This window comes from Schistocerca piceifrons, chromosome 7 (assembly GCF_021461385.2).
Source record: "Schistocerca piceifrons isolate TAMUIC-IGC-003096 chromosome 7, iqSchPice1.1, whole genome shotgun sequence".
Classification (NCBI taxonomy): Eukaryota; Metazoa; Arthropoda; class Insecta; order Orthoptera; family Acrididae; genus Schistocerca; species Schistocerca piceifrons.
In genome coordinates, this window is record NC_060144.1 from 194,423,011 (window position 1) to 194,448,094 (window position 25,084).

Sequence of the window (25,084 nt, forward strand, 5' to 3'; positions counted from 1 at the left end):
CTGAATCAGTTACATTAAGAACTGACAATCTGAGACTCCTGCGCGCCCTCAATAGTTTTCTATCACCCTCAACAGTTTTCTGTGGATTCCCTTGATTGGATCTCCATCTATGCTCGTCTCTTGTTAGGTCGCATAAGTTTATTCATGAACCTGGTCATCTGTCTTCTCTGTGACATGCGAGTCCCAAATTTGACATCTTGTATTCTTCGAGTCACGAGTCTCGGCGGTTCAGAAGGTACGTGCAACACGAATAAACATTAAGCAGTCAGTCACAGACTAGAATTCGGAATGGCTGCGTCAGTAACAAAAGCTTTTTCGCAATTATAGTATTTTCTGGAGGTTGAATTGCAACATTGCTTACGGTAAACAATACTATAACACGTTGCTTAATAAAATTGGAAACAAATGTCTGTTCGATTATTTTTTTGTATTTTTATCCTCCCTTTGCATCTTGGTCTTTTAAATTTTTCGAGGATTGCATAGAACATGAAACTGTAGTACGCAGAAAAGTAATTTTTGTAGCCAAAAGGGTTTAATTTGACCGTAAACGGCTGTAATACTGAGCTTGTCCTTAAGCTCACCTAGTTTGTCACAGAAAACGAGTAGCCTTTGTCAACATGTCCCTTGCTCAAACCTTCTGTTCGCTGCAAACTCATGGATTCAGCTGCCCACAGGTTCCAGTCTTAATGCCTTTTCATAAAATCACAATAAAAGTATTTATCCACTTTTTGTCTTATTCAACATATTCTTTATTTTCGTTTGCTCTGAAAATGTGTACAATAGATTCAACAACTCATTTTTACTCAAAGACAAAAGTGGTTATCTAAATTTTTAATGTATTTGTACAATACTTTTTCGTGTTAATCACTGAATGTTTTCGGGAAAAACTTATTATTTGCTGAAACGGATTTCGTGGCCATCCCTTTGTTTTCCCGTAAAGTTTTAGCTCCACCATCCAACGTACCTCCAGGAACCGAGTCTTTCTAACTCGCTTCACTGACAATAATTTCAAGCAGCCTTCCTTCATGGTATATGAATTCCTTTTAGCACCTGACTTCACCAGCTTTGCTTCGACCGGTACGACGCGAACGTACCACTGTTGCGTTTTAAAATTCCCGTTCTTATTAATTGTGCTAAACATTTTCACAGCTTAGAACGTACTGCACAAAATAACTAACATAGTAGCAAGCAATGTAACAGCCAAACGAGATGGTATCACTGCACTGGTACACACAGCATTAACTAATGTCCAAATAACCAAGTGAAACACTTCCTGTTGTGGGGAGGCGGGTGGATGATAAAACTGATTTAATTTTATTTTGTTCGCCGTCTTTTTTACAAGAGCCTGAAAATTATTTCTGCAGTCAGCCAGAAAGCGACGGATAATACACGGACCTTAATTTACAGTCTGCAAGTCTACATTCTTCTTGTACTCGCTGAAAGAAATATTTTTAATCTCTATTTATTCAACGGGATCAGGAACTATTATTGTAAGTGAAAGTTTTGCGTTCTAACTGATTGATATATCTGATAAAATTTTACACACAGCCGGCCGCGGTGGTCTAGCGGTTCTAGGCGCTCAGTCCGGAACCGCGTGACTGCTACGGTCGCAGGTTCGAATCCTGCCTCGGGCATGGATGTGTGTGATGTCCTTAGGTTAGTTAGGTTTAAGTAGTTCTAAGTTATAGGGGACTGATGACCACAGATGTTAAGTCCCATAGTGCTCAAAGCCATTTTTTTTACACACACAATATAGTAATATTCCAGATAATGATAATAATAATAATAATGTCTCTATCATAAACATAGCTATGAGTTCAGAGGCGACTTCTAAGGTAAGTTCTCTTTAAATGGCCTTTCTACATGTCTTTTAATAATCAAATTTAATTGCTCGCCACAAAAGTGGGAAATAATCTCGCCACTTGCAACGCTGTTTTGTTAACATTACGGGCGGTACTGTGTACGTGCGCTAAATCCAAGCGATCCAGGACGGTGTACAGTACTCGCGAGTTCGCTTCCTATTTGTACCGAACACATACGTTTTGTAGCAGACTGGCTGTGACGTCATTCGAGGCAGCGCGTAAGCCGTCGTTCGACTGACGCGGACCGATTGATAGCTGGGTGGCAACTGTGTGTCGCTGCCTCTCCGGCCGTCTTTATACGTGGGCGCAGAGGATGGCCGTTGGGAACATCTGCCGTCATCTGCTGTATGCCCGGGTAACAGCATCTAAATCGCCGCTTTCTCGGACACGTGTTATTAATTAACTCGGTCATGAATCAATTTATGATCTATGTAATTTTTGTATGAATGGGGCTAAGTTGGCCTTAATCACAGATAAAGTTTTAGCCCCACTGCATTTAAACTTTGCCGGCTAGAATTCTTAGAACAGAACCGACAGCAGAACATGACCTCTGGATTCCACCTTTAAGAGACCTTGTATTGGTTATTATTTACATTATGGTCTTGAAACTATTACAAGTAAAAATATTTTGTTTCAGATTTAGTTTTTAGTGAATTGCTTGAAAACTGTTATAAGTAGTTTAATGGGGCCACCTAGTTAACGTTTTTATGTCAGACTGAAGCTTCATACGACCGGCCGGAGTGGCCGAGCGGTTAAAGGCGCTACAGTCTGGAACCGCACGACCGCTACGGTAGCAGGTTCGAATCCTGCCTCGGGCATGGATGTGTGTGATGTCCTTAGTGTTGTGTCTAGACAAGACAGCCTAGACACAATGAGAGGAAGCCGAAAGGCACGCGCTTAAACTCACGCAGGCTGGCGTGAGGTCTGAAACAGGATACGCAATGAATGCTATAAAGAAAAGTACGTAGCTTCTGGAATACTTAACTTTAATCTACATTTGTAGAACATCGCTCTTGATGATACATTAATGGAATCTCAATAGCAATTGAATACGGCGCCTTGCTAGGTCGTAGCAAATGTAGCTGAAGGCTATGCTAACTATCGTCTCGGCAAATGAGAGCGTATTTGTCAGTGAACCGTTCCTTGCAAAGTCGGCTGTACAACTGGGGCGAGTGCCAGGACGTCTCTCTAGACCAGCCGTGTGGTGGCGCTCGGTCTGCAATTACTGATAGTGGCGACACGCGGGTCCGGCGTATACTAATGGACCGCGGCCGATTTAAAGGCTACCACCTAGCAAGTGTGGTGTCTGGCGGTGACACCACACTTAGGTTAGTTAGGTTTAAGTAGTTCTAAGTTCTAGGGGACTTATGACCACGGCAGTTGAGTCCCATAGTGCTCAGAGCCATTTGAACCATTTTTTTGAAGCTTCATACGGATTTTCATATTTCTGAATCTAATATTCAGCGCCTTCAATTTTTCGTGAAAATACCGAATTCTGACTTAAACATTGTTCCGGTCAAGTTGAGACTTGTAACAGTTGATTTTGACATACATGCAGATTCTGAACAGTTTTTGGCTTTCTAGCTTTATCATTTAGCGCCACTTATTTTTTACTTTAGGGAAACATATTCATCTGATCACTCTGTGATTTAACAATTCAAACATTAATATACTGAAGCATGTGTTGACAAACTTTGGAAAAGCTACTTTAATTTTTAATTTCATCCTTCAGTCCAATACTGGTATGTTACGCGCAGGCGCGTTATGACGTCATGGCTCTAGTAGCAGTGAACTGGAGTAAGTCCTGACACACTCGCTAGTCTCTGTATCTCTGAAACGGTACAGCGCTTGTTTCGCTACACTGTATGTATTCACTGCCAAGGAGCTCACAACTTCATGCATAAAACATACGTGAGTACTTGACACAAAAAGAAATTAAACAAAGAGTAGCATCGCATTAGCTTTCAAGAAACTCGTGCACCACTCGAAAACAGACACTACACAAACATGGCGGCAATGGGGCCTCCACTAGCATCCGACAGCCCCTGTTTACACTGCCAGTGCAGATGCAGCACGCCCTGCTCCCACCACCCCCACCACCACAACAACAAGGATGGCAGCACATACCGCACATAATCACTCAGCGTGCACGTCGATAAGCAACAAGAAACGTGGCGCGTGCGATGGCAGGCTAATCAATCCCCATCAATACACAGAAATCCACATCCTTACAAACTCAGCGCATCACAACGATGAACAAACGAAAAGTGTTATAATTAACTATATCCATACTTTCATACCTAGTATTCTTCAACAACTGGCTCCAGCCATACCAGTTGGTGCTCAGGTTGTTAGCAGAGTGTATTAGACTTGGTGCAACTGGTCTGCTCTCTTCATTTGTTTAAGTGACAGCGAAAATTATCAAGAGCATATTGCCGATTCATTGTTGCTGAAAGTATCCAGAGACAAGTCGGACACATAGCTGACAATGGAGTGCCCGAAAGTGTTCTGTTACTTTTGACTATAAAATGATTATACATTATCGGTCAATCTATAACTATGTATGTTTTGTCTATAACTCTTCCTTTCAGACCGAGAGGAAGACTGAGATACACTATGTGATCAAAAGTATCCGGACACCTGGCTGAAAATGACTTACAAGTTTTTGGCGCCCTCCATCGGTAATGCTGGAATTCAATATAGTGTTGGCCCACCCTGGCAATGGCAAGGAAAGCGTTTCTGAAGAAGAGAAATTTGTTAACATCCAGTATTGATTTAAGTGTCAGGAAGTCATTTCTGAAAGTATTCGTATGGAGTGTAGCCATGTATGGAAGTGAAACATGGACGATAAATAGTTTGGACAAGAAGAGAATAGAAGCTTTCGAAATGTGGTGCTACAGAAGAATGCTGAAGATTAGATGGGTAGATCACATAACTAATGAGGAAGTATTGAATAGGATTGGGGAGAAGAGAAGTTTGTGGCACAACTTGACCAGAAGAAGGGATCGGTTGGTAGGACATGTTCTGAGGCATCAAGGGATCACCAATTTAGTATTGGAGGGCAGCGTGGAGGGTAAAAATCGTAGAGGGAGACCAAGAGATGAATACACTAAGCAGATTCAGAAGGATGTAGGTTGCAGTAGGTACTGGGAGATGAAAAAGCTTGCACAGGATAGAGTAGCATGGAGAGCTGCATCAAACCAGTCTCAGGACTGAAGACCACAACAACAACAACAACACCCTTACCCTTGATGACAGCTTCCACTCTCGCAGGCATACGTTCAATTAGGTGCTGGAAGGTTTCTTGGGGAATGGCAGCCCATTCTTCACGGAGTGCTGCATTGAGGAGAGGTGTCGAAGTCGGGCGGTGAGGCCTGACACGAAGTCGGCGTTCCAAAACATCCCAAAGGGTATTCTATAAGATTCATGTCAGGACTCTGTGCAGGCCAGTCCATTACAGGGATGTTATTGTCATGTAACCACTCCGCCACAGGCTATGCATTATGAACAGGTGCTCGATCGTGCTGAAAGATGCAATCGCCTTCCTCGAATTCTCTTCAACATTCGGAAGCAAGAACGTGCTTAAAGCATGAATGTAGGCCTGTGCTGCGATAATGCCACGCTGAACAACAAGAGCTGCAAGCCCCCTCGATGAAAAACACGAGCACACCATAACACCACAGGCTCCGAATTTTACTGTTGCCACTACAGATGAAGTTCACCGGACATTCTCCATACCCACACCCTGCCATGGTATCGCCACATTGAGTACCGTGATTCGTGACTCCACAAAATGTTTTTCCACTGTTCAGTCGTCCAGTGTTTACGCTCCATACACCAAGCGAGTCGTCGTTTGGCATTTACCGGCGTGATGTGTGGCTTATGAGCAGACGCTCGGCCCTGAGCACTATGGGACTTAACTGCTGGGGTCATCAGTCCCCCCGAACTTAGAACTACTTAAACCTAACTAACCTAACGACACCACACACATCCATGCCCGAGGCAGGATTCGAACCTGCGACCGTAGCGGTCTGGATAGATGTCTGCCTATTACACATTATGACCCTCTGAAGCTGTCGGCCGTCTCTGTCAGACGAGGTCGGCCTGTACGCTTTTGTGCTGTACGTGTCGCTTCACGTTTCCACTTCACTGTCACATCTGAGACAGTGGTCCTATGGATGTTTAGGAGTGTGAAAATCTCGCGTACAGACGTATGACACAAGTGACAACCAATCACCTGACCACGTTCGAAGCCGTGAATTCCGCGGAGTGCCCCATTCTGCTCTGTCACGATGTCTAATGGCTACTGAGGTTGTTGATATTGAGTATCTGACAGTAGGTGGCAGCGCAATGGATCTAACATGAAAATCGTATATTTTTGGCGGTGTCCTGATACTTTTGATCACATAGTGTATGTACAATCACTGACCGCTGCGGGAATAACAAACTCACAACTTCTAGTTCACGACCGCGTGAGTAATAATTATTACATTCGTGTCAGTTTCATCGCGCTAAGCTATCGGACAATACTTGAGTCGTATGTGATGTGTTATCACCAGTTTGCCCTTATACAGTGTTTAATTGCTTTTCCGCTTGATCAGGTGGATCTGTTAATTTAACCTGAACACCTTGTTGCCCGTTCGGCAGATCTTGAGCCAACGTTTTCTCCCCAGTTGGGTTTTGACAGCTTGCACTGTGGTGCCCTATTCAGGAAATCCCTCAGTGACAGTCTGATCTATCGCTTTCTTTACCTCTATTTCGAATTTTTCGGTAATTTTATTATCGTTTTATCTTAAAAATTCCTTCATTTTGCTTTCAGGCACAGCAGGGTCGTTTCGCTGTGAGCTTTAGACTATTTTGCTCTAGTTGAAAAGTATAAAAACTGTCGGACAAATCTTTTATTTTTTTAGGAAGGTCCTTAATAGCTTCCTGCAGACCTGATATTTCAATATTTATGTGTATCCTAGTCGGATCTTAACGTTTCTGTTACATGGTTAGCCTCTTCTACTTTTTACTGTTCTGTTTGACTCTTAAATTGCTCACTAGCTTGCTCCACTTGTTCTTTCAGAGCAGAAAAATCATTAGACATAGTATCTTGCTCATTTTCATAGAAGACGGTTCCTATTCGTGGTTTCTAGTTTTTGATTCATGCTTTGTAACTTTTGCAAAATAAAAGCAACAGGATCTCGCGCTGTACTAATGGATTCAATTGTGACAGTTGATGTAACATTGTCTACTATGAGAATCGGGCTAGAAATTATTGCATCTGGATCAACTGCTGGATTAATATTCACAGTTTTAACTTCAGTGATAGCACTAGTGGTCATGATACTGGATTCTGAATACGTGTCATTTTCATCTGGTGAGGTAAAATTATTCACCGCAACTGGATCAGCAGTTGTCTTTACATCGACTGACTCGCCGCTAACCATCTGATTATTCTCATTTGCTGCAATAGTTTATGCCATTTTCAGCGATTGCTGGCGAGTCCAGATCACGTAACTTTCTAAAATGTTACCTCTTTTACGTAATACAACTCGTTAATTCACTTTGAAATGTAACAACTAGGACAATACCACTTCTTTTAAAAGTTTGTTACTAGCTGTTTCTCACTCAAACTGATTAACTGAAAAGGTAACAGCATGTCAACAACAATCCCCAGCATAGTCAAATATGTGCAACATCAGTAATACTATAATTTGTGACATGTGATCATAAACTAAACCTACACAACATACCCCTTACACCTCAAGTAGACACTGTAATTGGTAGGAATGCTTAAAACAATTCTACTCTCCTAATATTGGTAAAATTCTACAACCATCATTGTTCATAACACATTTAAAACAGAAGTGATTTCAAAGTAATTAAAATTGGTAGAATTCATCTGTAATAATTATTGATGATACATAGTTTAAAATTAAAAGCAAAGAACGGAATCCAATTGAACTTCGCAATTACAGGCATTATCGTACCTGCCTGACTCACATTCCAAATGACTGATTTACTGAAATGAAGCACATTTATATTAAAGTTAAGAAACATGATAGGAAGAATTTACATTCTATGTTTTACAAATAATGCACTAAAATGTAATATGTATTGTTATATTTATATATCTGACTGTTTTCATTGTGACTGATACTGCCCTGTAACTAAAGTCATATTTTATGTAATGTTGCTTTATTTTATGATTCATTCAGCGTTATTTAATATTCTGTCATCTGTCAAAATTCATTGTAATTCTTCGATTTTCCGTTTTTAACATTCACATCATTGTGGCAAAATGTGTATAAGGCCTATGTGGAAACACAGTTGTACACCCATTTTGCTTAGAATATTGGTGTGCAACATGTGTGAGTCAGTTTAGTAAGCATGTAATCGATTCTAAAATGCATACACTGTGACAACCTTCTACAGTTGTACCTTGAAATTAACAAGATAGACACTCGAAAATACATGTTCCATGAATTAACTTGGTCAGTGTTTGTAAGACCAGGACTTCTGTTTATTATTCTTTCAACAGAAACATCAGCAAGATCAGTTCTTCAAAACAGATAACACAGGTTAAGCATTTGATCCCAGCCAAAGAACCCTTTTATGGAGAAACTTCTCATCTGATGAAGAAGTTGGGATCAATACAAATTTCCGACCAGAGTGATAACACAGTTTTGAATTTCGAGGACACATTTTGCACAATCAAGATTTGAAACAAAATTTGGATAAAGGAGAGAATAAACAAAGATGAACAACTGTTTGGACTAAAATGCCACTCAAAATTCAACTGTGAGTACAGCAGACTACAACATCATATAACTGTGTCAGCAACAACAACATTATCTGAAACAAGGTATTTCAACAATTGTCTCTGCCGTTCTTCAAAGTGCTAGTGAGTGTAGATCGTATGAAGCCCGCTTTGTTTGGGATTGCAGTTTTATTTTTCATTTTATTTTGAGTGATATTTTTAATTAGTTAAATATATGGCAATATAACTGACGTAAATGTGAAAACGTTAATGAAAGGAAGTGGAGGAGGAGGTGGAAGTAGAACAGCATAATGATGAGTGCCACAGTAGTGTAGATTCCGAGTAGGAAGGAATATATCAGAGATTGAGTACTCTTGGTACACCTTTACCTGGCCATGATGAGAGAGAAGGCATGAACAGTTGTAGCAGCAATAGTTCGTTTTACAGATTACTGAGTTTAATAACAAATACCTCATAGACATAAGACTTGGTGTTAAGAAGCAAAGAGAAACTTCACAGCTAGTGAAAAGAGACTTAACTAAAACTAAAACCAAAGTAAAGCAAACAGTAGACAAGATTGGACAAGTTTGAGAATAGTGTGATTAGTTTAAAAGAAGTTTTAGGGAATGAACATCAGTGATGGAGTGGAGGTTACAGCAAAAAGTTTAGAAACAACACTAGTTTATGAAACTGAAAGTATGATAAAGTTTTCAAAACACTACATTCACTTGTCAAAAATGAAATTCAAATTATAAGTAAGAAATTAGGTGAAATAAGTATAAATTTTAATGACAGTCTTTTGAAATAAAAGTAATGTTAATGAATGTGTTACCAATATTTAAAATGTAAAGTCAATAGTAGGTGAGCTCGAAGAGAGTCCTGTAGATAGAAATTTTTACAGTAATATCAGTAATACTTGGAGTAATATTAATATCAAAAATTTTCAGGTAATAATAAAATCCATCCTGCAGATTTCATTTGTAAATGTGAGGCAGTTTTTCCCTAACATGTCAGATAAATTAAAATAAAATTGTAAAAGAATTTTTAAACTGAGAGGCCCTATCATGGGCAAACCGGATTATTAATCCAGATTCTAGTTTTGTAGAATTTCAAAGACGTTTCATGAACAGATTTTGGGCAGAAACTAAACAAACTAGAAGTAAGCCAGAGTTCTTAAATGGACCTTGTTTTAAATATGGTACTGGCAAAATGAAAACCTTTTGTAGAGAACATATTGCGATTAGTGCACCTTGAAAAACCGTTATACAAAATGATCCCAATTGACGCCCTTATAAGGCGACTGATGCATGAAATTCAATGGTGATTGGTCTATAGACCAGATGAGTCAGTAGAAGAATTTTTAAGATATACAGATAAATTGAATATGGCTTAGAGGAAAATTGACAGTCACAGGGAGAGACAGAGTGAACATGAATGTCATAGGAACAGAGGTTTTTCCTGTGATAAAGCTGATAGAGATTTTTTTGATGGTGATGATATTGTCAATACTTTGCCATGTCATGAGTTAGGTGGAATGATCCATGTGGAGATAAAAGATGGTGGTTCAATATAGCATGAAATTAGTGGTGTTATTGTAGATTTAGGTGATGATTCTATGTTAAATAGGGAAATACATGATAATTTACGTTTGCCAGTTGATGACAGTGAGGTCGTGTCCCCTTGTTCTGATGGAAGTAAGAGGAATGATGTAATGAGTATGAAATATCGAAACTAGGTTGTAATTATTATGATAATGTTGGCTATAGTAATAAAATGTATGAAACTTTAAGAGAAATTTTTCAAAATATACACTCTGGTAATGATATAAAATTTGATTCAAATGAGGTGTTAATCAGTCACAATGTAGTTTTGAAAAGTTTGCAGTCTACAGAGAGTAATGTAGTTTCAGAGTAAGAGAAAGGAATGAGTGTTAGAGAATCTGAGGAAGATAAGTTATTTGAAAATGAAAATAATAAAAAGTGTGATGAACTGGAAATACCCCACGAATCTGTTGAGATTAATAATTTGAGAGGTAACTGTCTTTGGAGACTGGTAATCCCATTAATGGAATGTCTAAAAGGTTAAGAGAATGGTGAATATATTTTTTTAATTTCCTGTAACAGATGCTAGAATCAAAGGAGACGCCAGGCAGAGTAATAAGTTAATAGCTAGACAAGTTTTGAATTTTTAAAACCGTTTTAAAAACAGTGATGATAGTTGTACTCAAGGATGCTTAGTAATGGAGGAATTGAATGAAAGTCTGATATTTGGTATGGACTGCATAGTTACAGCAAAGGTAAATTTTATTTAGAGGGATATGAAAACAGTTTTTACTGAATGAAAAAGTGAGGTTTCTGGAAAAACAAGTATAGTATTGTTATACAGTAGCCAAAGTAATCAGATAATAGGGGCAGCAGCGTTCAGAGATAGAGGTTATTTTGAGGAAGATGAAGAACTTTGTAACAATGAAACAAAATATTTCTTATAGTGAAATAGTAGCTAAAAAGTTAACTGAAGCAGAAACTTTAAGTACAGGAAACAGAGAGGATCTAGAAAACTTTGTGGACATACAGATGTTCAGTGATATTTTTGATGTTAAGTCAGGAAGAGTAAAAGGTTATCAGTGTAGACTTAAATTACAAGCTCATGATCCAATTTTTGCCAAGCCCTAAATCATACAATTATGTAAAAGAATGAAAATAGAGAGTTGCAAAAAATTGCAAAAATGGAGAATAATAGAGAGAATTAGGAGTCAGTAAAAAAACCCATTAAGGGTGGTATATAACCGTGACGGAGGAATAAGGCTTGTTTTAGACTGTAGACATCAAAGCGGGTATGAGGGTCGTTCAATAAGTAATGCCCCACATTTTTTTTAAAAAAAGCCGTTAATAGGCATAGACAAACTTCCTAGTTGGTGTTTCAAATCTGATGTTCGGTCTGTGCACCGATGAAATTGCGAACCGTTCTGGCAGATGGCAGAGCCGTAGAGCAGCGACAAAATGGCGCCTATGTAGACTCACATTAAAAGTAGCGTGCTGTTATTGAATTCTTGTGCGCAGAACAAGAAACTGTGGTGAACATCCATAAACGTTTGTGTGCAATGTATGGCGATGCTGCAGTTGAAAGGAGTACAGTTGGGAGATGTGTAAAGAAAGTTACAGCCTCCGGAAATGCGAAAGCAGAGCTCCATTATCAGTGGCGCTTGGGACGTCCTGTCACAGCCACTGCTCCAGACATTACTGAATCGTGCAGCTGTGAGTATTTGTGCCGACCGGCGTATCACAGCTCGACAATTAGCTCTACAATTGTCGATCAGCACTGGAAGTGCATCTGCAATGACTGAGATTCTCGGATATTCAAAGAGGTCAGAGAACCCGGGAACACATTGGCAGATTGGGTTGGACATCAATGGCTCATCCACCCTACAATCCAGACCTGGTACCCTTGGACTTCCATCTCTTTGGTCCGCTTAAAGATTCCCTATGGGGAACTCACTTTGAAGATGATAAGAGTCATGCAGTTAAAACATGGCTACACCTACATGACAAGAGCTTTCACCAGCAGGAAATACATGCTTTCCACAATGTTGGTGTACAGCCATAGAATGTGAGGGAGACTACATAGAAAAATAGGACACAGACAAGACTCTCGACAATAAATGTGTTCTGAGAAAATAATGTGGGATATAACTTATTGAACGACCCTCTACCTTGAAAGAGAAACAGACCATCCAGAGAATGGTGATGAAATGCAAAATAAATGTTTGCAAATGTAAAGTTCATGACTAGTCTTGACTTTCTACGAAACTGAATTACAATATGAGTCCCAAAAATTTTGTAATTTTTCTGTAATGCAGAAAGCTTTCACTATTGTGCCTTACCATTTATATAGCAGAGTTTATCAGGGGATTAGATTTTGTTTCAGGAAGGGAACTATTGGAAAAATTGACAGTAATGTAGAAAATATTTTATTGTCGAGTAGAACTTGGGAGGAACATATGGACACTCTGAGGGAAATTGGGAAAAGACAAGACTAAGGGGAATGACATTAAAACTGGAAGAATATAGACTTCCTCAGCCACAGCATTACAGAGGGAATTGCGCCTGATCAAGGACAAAAATCGAAACCCCTGCAAAATTTCCAAAACTTTCAAATAAGAAGGAATTACAGTCATTTTATGGATTAGTAGGATTCTATGGAAAGTGCATAAAAATTAAATGCACCATGTTTGAGTAACCTTTTAAAGAAAAGTACTGTGTGGTGAGAGGAACAAAGAATGTCAGCTGGCTTTTGATGCAATCAAGAAATAGTTATGTGACCTTAAGATCCCTCATAGACCAGATTTTACTTCGCCTCTTCGCTTAATGACAGACAGTAACAATAAAAGATAAAGTTTGCATCTATTTCAAGAAAAAGAGGTCAGTGGGGTAATAGAAAATCAGTCAATGGCGCTCACTAATAGAACACTGCAAAAGCGTGAAAAGAATCATATGATCACATAAAAGGAACTGTTGGCAATAGTTTGGGCATTTAATAAATTTAGGAATTGTTTGCTTGGTCACAAAATCGATATTTACTCAGATCAGGAAGTCTTAACACATAATCAAGAGTGTAAGCTGTACCATAGAAGAAATACTGGATTTGCAGTTTGCTTACAATAATTTGACTATATAGATCAGTATATTAAAGGAAAGGAAAATGTAATTGTAGTTGCTTTATCTAGGGTACCAGTGGGGAGTGATGTTGGAGATTAAAATGAAAATCTGGGGAAAATTTTAAAATTATGTACCTGAAAAGAGTAAGGGATGAAAAAGAAATTAGGAGAAATTGTAATCAGTTCAGAAGTAATCAAAAACATGATAACCATTAGAAACTTATAAAAAGCTTTTTATGAAACAAGGCATGTGAGAAAGAACAATTTTACTATCAAATTTATATGGGTATTTATTTTAGACATAATCCTGGCAATGCTAGGTGGAACGTTTGTTGGTCAGACCAGTATACTGACACACTTACAAGATATACTCATGGAAGTTTTGGAAATCGTAGTTCCTTGAAACATATTCAAAAAGTTCAGGAAAACATATATTTTCACAACACTGCCAGCGATGTAAAAGGGTAAAGGTTAGCAAGAAAATGAGTAGAGGAATTCTGCAAAGTGTAATATCTAATAAACAAATGGATTTAGCATGCTCTGACTTAGTTTGAAATTTGCCAAGAGATTATTATGTTTTTAAATATATATTTGTCATTGTAGATTTATTCTCTAGATACGTAAAACTTCATCCCTTGAAGAATGCAACCAGCAAGAAAAGCATTTCTAAAATCACAAACGACTATTTTTAAACAGTAGGCGTATCTAAAGCAATTGTATCTGGCAATGGAAGCCATTTCACATCAAAAGTATGTAAACAATTTACTGAAGACTGCAACATAAAACATTCTTATTTCCACTTACTCATGCAGTTGTAACCGGACTGAACGATACATCCGAAAAGTAAATTCTTTATGTAGAAACTATTGCAGTAATGATCATTCAACTTAATTATAACATGTCAGTGGTTTCAAAGATGTACTGAATAGCTTGAATACCTGGATTCTCACAATATGAAATTTTCTGTAACAAGAAATCCAATTATCTCTTTAGTGAACTTATTGAATTTCCAGCTTGCAAAAGTATATCTGCCTCTGAGAGAGAGAGAGAGGACACTGCAAGAGAAACTCTGAATCAGCGTCCAAATAAGAGAAAGCTGGAACATGATACGTAAATAAAACCCACATAATTTAAAACTAGAAATTTAGTTCTAGCAAAAAGTTATATTAAATCCAAAGCAGTAAACAGTAAAATTAAGAATTTTTTTTGTATTTACGTAGGACCTATTGAAATTTATAAAAAGTCACACTCTAATGCTTACAGGCTCATTTACCTAAAATCCAAGAAACTATATGGACTTATAAATGTAACATAATTGAAATCATACAATCATTGTGACTAAGCTGATACCTTTTACATACGAATTTGTTTATCTAAAAATTTTTTATACCAATTTCGAATTTTCTTATCTCACATTTGATCATTAATACTCTCAGCAGGATGCAAACTCTTTATGCATTATGAATGCGGCAAATGCAGGTCTTAGCCGTGTGACATTTTCTTCAATATAAACAAAGTTTCTGATGTCAAAATCCTCTCTTTTCCTATTCTTTATACCCTCTCCATGCACACACAATAAAACACATACTCATACAAAACTTGGAATATATGGTTCACCTATGTGTACAATTTCATGATGATGATGATGAGATCCCATACTCCAAGGAGCATAGGGGACGATGCGGGAGACCCACACCTCTGAATAAGCAAGGTCCTAGCGGAGGTGGTTTGCCATTGCCTTCCTCCAACCTTAATGGGGATGAATGATGATAATGATGACGATGACACAACACCACCCAGTCATCTTGATACAGGGAAAATCCCTGACCCCACCGGGAATCGAACCCAAGATCCCATGTGCAGGAAGGGAGAAGGCTATCACAAGACCACAAGCTGCGGCCAATCTCATCATACATATACCTATTTGCACATATGCTAACAACCTAAATTTGTATTACTATTGAATGTGAACTGCCTGCATACTGCTTTTGTCATGCGTGAAAACTATTGCTGTTGTCCATTACTTTAGACGCAAGAAAACTGATTGTAAATCATCTACACCCATCTATCTAAATGTCTAGTAAATAATTTTCGATGTCTACTGTTCACATGCTTACATTTGTCTCTACAAACCACTTGTCACCATGCTTATCAATATATTCACATATATCTAACTCAGTTCTTTAGTGCTTGCTTATTCCTTACATTTGCCTGTATAAAATATCACTTATAGCTATGCTGGTCATCATCCAATTTATTATATTAATAGCAGTCAGTAGCAATTTTGCTGTTACTAACATTCTTTTGATAACTTACTCAAGCTAACGTGCTAGGTTCATTAGAACAACATCTGTCAGTTGGAATTTGCTATGTGAACCTATTGTATGTATTGAATTGTATGTTAACTGTGGGCATAGTAACGACGGAGAAGCTCCGTCCCCGCCACAGCCGCAGTAGTCCACAACTCCATGACGATTACCGCAGTCCATTTCACCCTTCTGAACCACTCTTTCAGGATTATTGTGCAGTTTGGCCCCCGGTGGACCGTCCCAGGGAACATCACACATTAGATGAGTGTAACTCCTATGTTTGTGTGGTAGAGTAATGGTGGTGTACGCCTACGTGGAGAACTTGTTTGGGCAGCAATCGCTGACATAGTGTAGCTGAGATGGAATGAGGGGAGCCAGTCCACATTTGCTGAGGTAGATGGAAAACTGCCTGCAAACCATCCACAGACGGGCCGGCTCTCTGGACTGCAACACAAGACCACCAGGCGGATTCGTGCCGGGGACCAGGTGCTCCTTCCCAATACGGAAAGCAGTGCGTTAGTCAGCAAGGCTATCCAGGTGGGCCTGTGCACCTATACTTGTGGCTTCATTTGACATCACTCTGTTAATTATGCATTTAATTACATAAACCTACATTTGTGAATATGCTTAGATATTTACTTGAATTGTATAAATTTGTATCTATATGGAATGTCGATTATCTGTATGAATATATGATTGGAATTTTGCCTCTTTTATTACATATAAGAATTAATGAACATTCATATGTTGCTACACACACACAGATATATATATATATATATATATATATATATATATATATATATATATATATATATATGTGTGCCAATTACAGGTACCCTCACAGAGAGCCACCTCTTCACACAATATTTCACATCTTTTATGGGTGATCATGTATCCTTTCAAGCAGACAAATGTGCAGCATGGTGGTGGACTGTGAATACACCAGATTTCATTGGACTGTGATACCTCTCAAACATTACCATCTGCTTGGCTGTGCATAAACACCATCTCATCTTGTTCCTGATATGAATACCAGATAATTCTGCTGGTTACAGCATGGTGCGTCAATCACACATCTTGCAACATACAAGGAACATATGGCATGCAGTCGGAGAAATTTTCATTCGTCTGCTGTGGCCATGATGCATTTCCAGACACATGTTCATAGAACCTTTTTTCCTCCATTTCCAATCAGGAACCTGCCAGATTTATTAATACTCATCCTGTTTATTTATTACCACTATGGTTATTATTATAGCTTCTGATTTTTCAACTGTCATGAGAGACAGATGAAATGATATACACATATATGCATGATTTTCTATGTATAAACATAAAATTTGATAAAAAATGATTTGCCACTCTGCATTTAAAAATTTGATATGATACATGGGAAGAGATTCGTATTTAGTAAATTTAGTCAACTGCAAGCGAAGAATGAAAATATTGCATAGAAGAATTGCAATGTAATTTCACACATGCTTTTAAAAACTTTACATTTGCTTGTGTAAACTAGATGGTCTTAAGGTTAATATTTCATGTCTGAGCTGCAGAAATACTCTGAAGTCTATTTTTGATGATATTTTTTTGTATAATACAAACTTGACTAAAACATGTCATTGACTTCTACATTTCTCATTGTACCAGGGCAGTGTGGAAACACTAAGTGGAGAAGGAAAAACTTTAAGTGTTTTGTGACTCTACTGGCAGAGATAGCGATTATAATATAAGTACAATACTGAAAGAATTAAAATTTCATTTGACTTGAGCTATTTCTAACCAAAAACAATGATCATAAAGATAGAAGTAGCGAGATGATTCAATTTTTCCCATGATAGGAAAAGTTTATGTTAATTAAAAGAAGTAGATAAAATATTAACTATGCAGCAGCATCACTATTGAAATAAGAAAATATTAGGTTCTAATGAGAGAAACTTACCTATTAATGTAAGTTCTTGTTGTGTTTACATAATGTATTTGATAGTATTCAAGTTTAGCGAGCCTGTATTTCATCCACCAATCTATTTTCACAATTTGTATTTTTCACAGCTTCCCTGAAGAACAGGTCTTTATTCACAGTGGCGTGTGTATGACGTGTATCTTCTAATTTTTCATCACGAGAACAGTCGATTATGACCAGGCTGCGTGCCAGCAATTTGACAGAACATGCAATATGCTGGAAAAACTCCAGCTGCGACTTGCGTGGCGGCTGATGATTTCACGACGGGATTATGTATAGCTGTTGTGAGCATAAAGGCCTCGGTTTGATTGTTCTGGACAAGCACTCATGCAGTCAATTTATCCACATAGGCCACATACGGTAGCGAGTACGAAGGGACTAAGTGGTCTGTAGTCCCGAAATAGCACCGTCCATTTCTACAGAGGAAATTCAAGTGTTTCCAGCACTGAATTGAAATTATCAGTATGTGTGCGTTAAGGTGCATTTTCCTTTTCGCACTAGGAGACTGAGATAAAACTGCATGTAATTTTAATTTTTTCAGGAATGCACTCATCGTGGTTAACTTCATTAAATCACATTTCACGTATTACAGATTGACACAATAGCTCCAGTTCCATGTTTTGATTCACTCTAGGTTGCTCTGCGTCGTTACAAATTGGTGCCACAATCTTGTCGATGAAACCTGTGTGCTTAACACTGTTAACAATGTCTGTCTAAAAATCGTTTGCGAAGACGTAGGCCGCAATGCGAAACATGGACAATCGGAATACTCCTAGTGACTAAAAGCAACTCGTTTGAATTAGGGTCAGCGATAATTCACCTCACTCAGTGGATTTTGACTTAAAGGCAATCTATGCTACGACACGGATAAAACCGTCACTTAGATGCAGGTGCTGGTTGCCAACCTAAAGGCCTCCAGGGGCCACAAACATTTTATTTTCGGTACTTCACATCGGTCCCCGCGATTTTTGAGCGGGTCGTATCTCGGGTTCTACTGACGACAGAGAGAAAGGCTCAAGTATTTTGGACAGCCCTTGGCCTAGCAACCATTCTTATACTCATCGGAAGAACGAGCATACGGTAGCTATCTTACAGTACAGGGTCAAAACTTAAAACATTACAAACTTCCTCCAGCCCAGGAAAATTAACCTAATCGGTTAGATCTTTTGCTTTAGGTGTAGTGTAGGGTGCATCTTAGGCAACTTATAAAAACGCCATTTGTTCATGTGCGTTTCCTGAGAAAACCAAGAAAAACGATGATTTCTGGGTACGAAAATACCAATTGTGGGGATGGTAACTTCTGTAATTTCTATTAATGGCAGATGGTCGAAATTTTTACCATAATTTCTTGAGGTGATATTCTCGGGGAGCTGCGAAACTGTTTTCGAAATCATTATCCGTTATCGAGATCAAAAGGTTTAAAGCTACCGGACATACTCCTACAAAATATACATGTAATATCCGATCTGAGGCGTAAATGTAGTTGTAACTGACGCATTGAACACACAGTATTGGATGAAGGGTTACCAGAAGGATTCTGGGGTCATCAAACTATGTTTACAGTCAACATTTTTCACCATTAAAGCTTGATGACTCGCTACCTCTCTATAATGGGTACTTCGCGCCTGTACAAATATGCCCAAAGTGGTACTGCAGACAAAAAACGGTCTTAAAAGTAACAGAAAAGAACATAAAATGAATGCCAAAAGTTATGTAAAACTGTAAATATTGCAAATTCAGTAAAATATTTCTAATAACATTTTTGCTCTTTTAAGATAAGAAATCATAAGCCAGGCGTTTATAATAAATTGTGATCAGTAAACAAGGAATCCAGAAAAAATGAAAAGCAAACGATGTTGTGTTAACCTTATATTCTGCGTGCTTATTTGTTGTTTACGTGTGTCAAAGTATACAGATATGTCGACTGACATACAGAGTTAATTTTTAGGGTTCCATACCCCAGTCGGTAAAATCGGAACGCTTATAAGATAACTTCGTTTTTCATCTGTCTGTCTGTCTGTTTGTTATAAACGGCTTTTTTCTGGAATAGGCAGACGTATCAAGATGAAATTTATGTCACGTACTAAGGTCTACGGTCCCCTGACGGTGTAAAATACGTAATCTTCTAGAACAGGATGAATACGAAAACACTAGTTTACATCAGTGTACTGCCATTCAGATAAATTCAACGCTCATACATCCACAAGCCTATTTAACGAATAGTTATTTCTTGTAAAGCCATATAATTATGTTGAGTGCTCAGATTGGTTGTAAGCGTGTAGCCGTTTTACCTACGGTAGTGCGGATTCTGGTTCGCTTTTGCATGATGATTTGTCTGGCATTATAAGCTAAGCCACTACTTTACCATAAAGGGCCTGTAGATGGCATAATGGAATGGCGAAACTGCTTGTCACTGGAATAAATCAGACATGAAAATATAGGTGTTATTTCATTTTTTGCTTGTTATGATACAGTAATTTTTAAAAGAGACTGAATGCTTGTCAGAAGGTGAAAATAATGGCAAACCGTTTTGTCGTACCCTTCGTGACTACGATACAAAATTGAACATTCCAGCAGGAGAATGCAAGACTTCATTTTACAGTTTACATCAGAAACACCTTGAGGAATGTACAAAACCTTTTGACTGGTCTACCAGGTATTCTGATTAGCCATCCATAGAGCATGTCTGCGATGCGATGGAAAGAGATATGTATCTTCGTACCAGCTTGCAGCCAGCAATCTTCATGAAATGACACAACACGTACTTCAGGCCTGAAAAGAAATTCCTGAACATGACACTCATTTGCTGTTTTATTCCACGTCGTAAATAATACTAGAGTGTATGCATGCTCCTGGGGAGTCATGTTAATTCGGAATAGAATGAAAATTTAATCATTTATTAACACCCGTTGGTACGTTTGATAAATATGAGATTGGTGCTTCACGATTAACACTTTCGGTTTCCGGCAGTATGTAGGTTCCAGTGGGTATAAGAGCAGATAGTTCTGTTGGTTACTGCAGACGTTATACCCATCAACATTACGGCAGTACTTATATAATTTGCATAATATTAATTACAGACATTACTAGTCATATATTTTTAGGATGGTTAGTACCTCCAAGTGCACGTGGAAAGAGCAAACCATTAACGCTTGTTTTTCCCTGGACAGCTGGTCACGTGTTGATGTGTGGATGCGTGGACGAAAAATACTTAGTCTATACTGATAGGTGTTGTCCACTTAGTGGTGTAGTACGACCGTGCGGTAAACATAAGATCGTAAAGTTTGAGACTGTTTGTGGGAAGCCTGTTGAACACAGAAAAAAAGCGAGCAACACTCTGACGTGTGTGCATATAAAAAATCTGCATTTGTACCCTTTACACGTGATTTTGTTAGGAAATTATTACGAAATGCATGGAGACTAGTAGATAAAATTGAAGGTTATGGGATAAAGAACGTTGGGGAATAGAAATGGCAGTATCCTTTTTAAAGTAATAAATTCGGAATATGCCATACGCGATTTGGAGAAACTGTGAAAACCTAAATATGCTTGGATGGACGGGAATTTTAAGCCTAGGCGTCTTGAACGAAAATCTAGTGTGCAACTGCGCTGTCTTGCGGATGACCAACTATAGGTGCATAGACTGGCAGATAACCATCAAGAATATAAACAATATGAAACATAGCTTTTGTTAATGTAGTAATCCTAGAATAATGGTGGCTCAAAAAATGGCTCTGAGCACTATGGGACTCAACATCTGTGGTCATCAGTCCCCTAGAACTTAGAACTACTTAAACCTCACTAACCTTAGGACATCACACACATCCATGCCCGAGGCAGGAGTCGAACCTGCGACCGTAGCGGTCACGCGGTTCCAGAGTGAAGCGCCTTGAACCGCACGGCCACAACGGCCGGCCTAGAATAATGGTTTCAAGAGATAAAAACGGACAGACTGAGTAGGCTCAGAAATTCCGTGAGACGTTCGTGGTTCTGCTTGCAGCCGAGCTATTTTAAACCGAAAGAAGGTATGTCACAGAAGAAAGTAAAAGAACAGACTGCCTCGGGACCTCTTATTTTCGGTCTCAACAAAGAGGAAAAAGCAAAGAGAATGCTTGAGAGTCTTGTCAAGACGGCTTTAAAGGGGAAATTTCAGGGATTTAGATGAACGAAGTGACCTAAGTTCGTGACCGATTGGGTAAATTCTCTTGAAAGTGCTACCGAGGTATTTCGGGATGTGAATAAAAATATACGGCTTGATAAATTTAAGAAACTATAGACTGGTTAAAATTACTTGTTAGTTGACGTCTGTCACTTCCCACGACTACCGGCTTCCGCTCGGTTGAAGGCAATACACACACACACACACACGCACGCACACACTTCACAAGTGCTGTTACTTAGACGTAGACGTTTGACGGGAACGTGAGCTGCTCTGTCAACAACTGATTTTTAAGTGACTAATGACTGAACTGCGGCAGAGGACGCGTTTATTTACCGTGAGTTTAAACTCATGTCTTAACTTAACCATTACCTTGCGAAGTACAACGTATCTGAGAAAACGGCAGTCAACAACCAGCAGCAGAAATAATAATCACGCTCGGTTTGCTTAAGGCGATTAATGCCAACCTCTACGAGCAAACTCAAGACGTAAAATTTTCGGTTTCAGTGCTAATCTCCCGGTTTCATTGATTACTAGAAACTAGCCTGACACTTTCCACACGAGCTGACACGTTACCAACCGAAGATCAGTCGTGGTTGGCACTCTGTTACAGGTAATACGGGACGCGTACAGATTCCACACGAAAAAAGAATGATAACAGGAAAAAATAAGAACAAACAAAAAGTCAATATTATGTTGAAACTGATGCGGCAAAGTATTACATTTAAGTCATTTAACTGAATACAAAAAGTAATCTAACTGATTTTGATAAAGTTTCAAAAACAAAACAAAAATTATCCATCTGATGTCTGACTGTTACTGTGCTCGACACCCGTCTGCACTAAAAAATGTTTCAGTTTTATAAAATTTAGCTGTATATTTCACTATTGCGACGTGCATTCGTGATGTACACTGCGTTTACATAAACACTGAAACATGGACGTGAAAATAACAAATGTGCAACCAAGTGGAAAAACTGTCACCTCAAGGTAATTATAATAATGGTGTTTCATTTTTATGTAATTACATATATATATTTTCTACAAATGTTTCTTTGCCACTTACAGTTATTCCGCTTGTATCTGCCTAATCACCAGAAAATAAATTTCTTTGTATTTATACAGTTATCTCCAGCAAGATTAACATGTATATGAATGTATAGATACCTGAGGATGGGCACAAGCCCGAAACCGGTCGTGTGACCAATAAATAATCATTTATTGTGAATGGTAGCGGAAAATTTTATACACCCTATAAAGGAACAGCATCCGCTGTGGATAAAATTCACTCATATACACTCCTGGAAATTGAAATAAGAACACCGTGAATTCATTGTCCCAGGAAGGGGATACTTTATTGACACATTCCTGGGGTCAGATACATCACATGATCACACTGACAGAACCACAGGCACATAGACACAGGCAACAGAGCATGCACAATGTCGGCACTAGTACAGTGTATATCCACCTTTCGCAGCAATGCAGGCTGCTATTCTCCCATGGAGACGATAGTAGAGATGCTGGATGTAGTCCTGTGGAACGGCTTGCCATGCCATTTCCACCTGGCGCCTCAGTTGGACCAGCGTTCGTGCTGGACGTGCAGACCGCGTGAGACGACGATTCATCCAGTCCCAAACATGCTCAATGGGGGACAGATCCGGAGATCTTGCTGGCCAGGGTAGTTGACTTACACCTTCTAGAGCACGTTGGGTGGCACGGGATACATGCGGACGTGCATTGTCCTGTTGGAACAGCAAGTTCCCTTGCCGGTCTAGGAATGGTAGAACGATGGGTTCGACGACGGTTTGGATGTACCGTGCACTATTCAGTGTCCCCTCGACGATCACCAGTGGTGTACGGCCAGTGTAGGAGATCGCTCCCCACACCATGATGCCGGGTGTTGGCCCTGTGTGCCTCGGTCGTATGCAGTCCTGATTGTGGCGCTCACCTGCACGGCGCCAAACACGCATACGACCATCATTGGCACCAAGGCAGAAGCGACTCTCATCGCTGAAGACGACACGTCTCCATTCGTCCCTCCATTCACGCCTGTCGCGACACCACTGGAGGCGGGCTGCACGATGTTGGGGCGTGAGCGGAAGACGGCCTAAGGGTGTGCGGGACCATAGCCCAGCTTCATGGAGACGGTTGCGAATGGTCCTCGCCGATACCCCAGGAGCAACAGTGTCCCTAATTTACTGGGAAGTGGCGGCGCTGTCCCCTACGGCACTGCGTAGGATCCTACGGTCTTGGCGTGCATCCGTGCGTCGCTGCGGTCCGGTCCCAGGTCGACGGGCACGTGCACCTTCCGCCGACCACTGGCGACAACATCGATGTACTGTGGAGACCTCACGCCCCACGTGTTGAGCAATTCGGCGGTACGTCCACCCGGCCTCCCGCATACCCACTATACGCCCTCGCTCAAAGTCCGTCAACTGCACATACGGTTCACGTCCACGCTGTCGCGGCATGCTACCAGTGTTAAAGACTGCGATGGAGCTCCGTATGCCACGGCAAACTGGCTGACACTGACGGCGGCGGTGCACAAATGCTGCGCAGCTAGCGCCATTCGACGGCCAACACCGCGGTTCCTGGTGTGTCCGCTGTGCCGTGCGTGTGATCATTGCTTGTACAGCCCTCTCGCAGTGTCCGGAGCAAGTATGGTGGCACTGACACACCGGTGTCAATGTGTTCTTTTTTCCATTTCCAGGAGTGTATGTTTGATGGGTTTGGATCCCAGTTCATGGGTCTGCCTTTTTTGTTTTGCATTTCATCAGACATGATAACCGCACCGAAGTCAACATACACACAGCAGTGGTAACAGAAGATGCACATTTCATACACGGAACTAGCCAAACAATGAAAGTACACGTACAATCTGTTGTGGCACTTTGGGGGCAGCGAACAGTTGAGGTGTGACAATCACCACTCCGACTGGAGAACATCAGCTCCAACACATGATGTGTCCACCGAGGAGTAATTTTAATCGTATCGTAGTTTTAGTACTAGTATTACGATACTATTGTATACATATAGATGTACATAGTATACATATAGCTTCATACTACATTTTACACAAGAACGCTGAGGCTGTGTTGAGAGAGACTGACTCTAGTGCAGGTGATACATAATCATCCACCGTCAACTCTTTTTGTTCCTAGATCGAATATATGGTAACTTCAGATGATCACCAGCTGCGACATAGTCTCCTAAATGAACAGTGATCCAATACTGTCAAATGTTTTTTATTCCAGTCTTTCATCACAATATGAATTCTTTTGACGATGACCGGTTTCAGTCAGTAATGACCATCCTCAGATCTAAAATATAAAAATATATACACCTATGTCTTTCAACACAATACAGCATTGTTGTTGTTGTGGTCTTCAG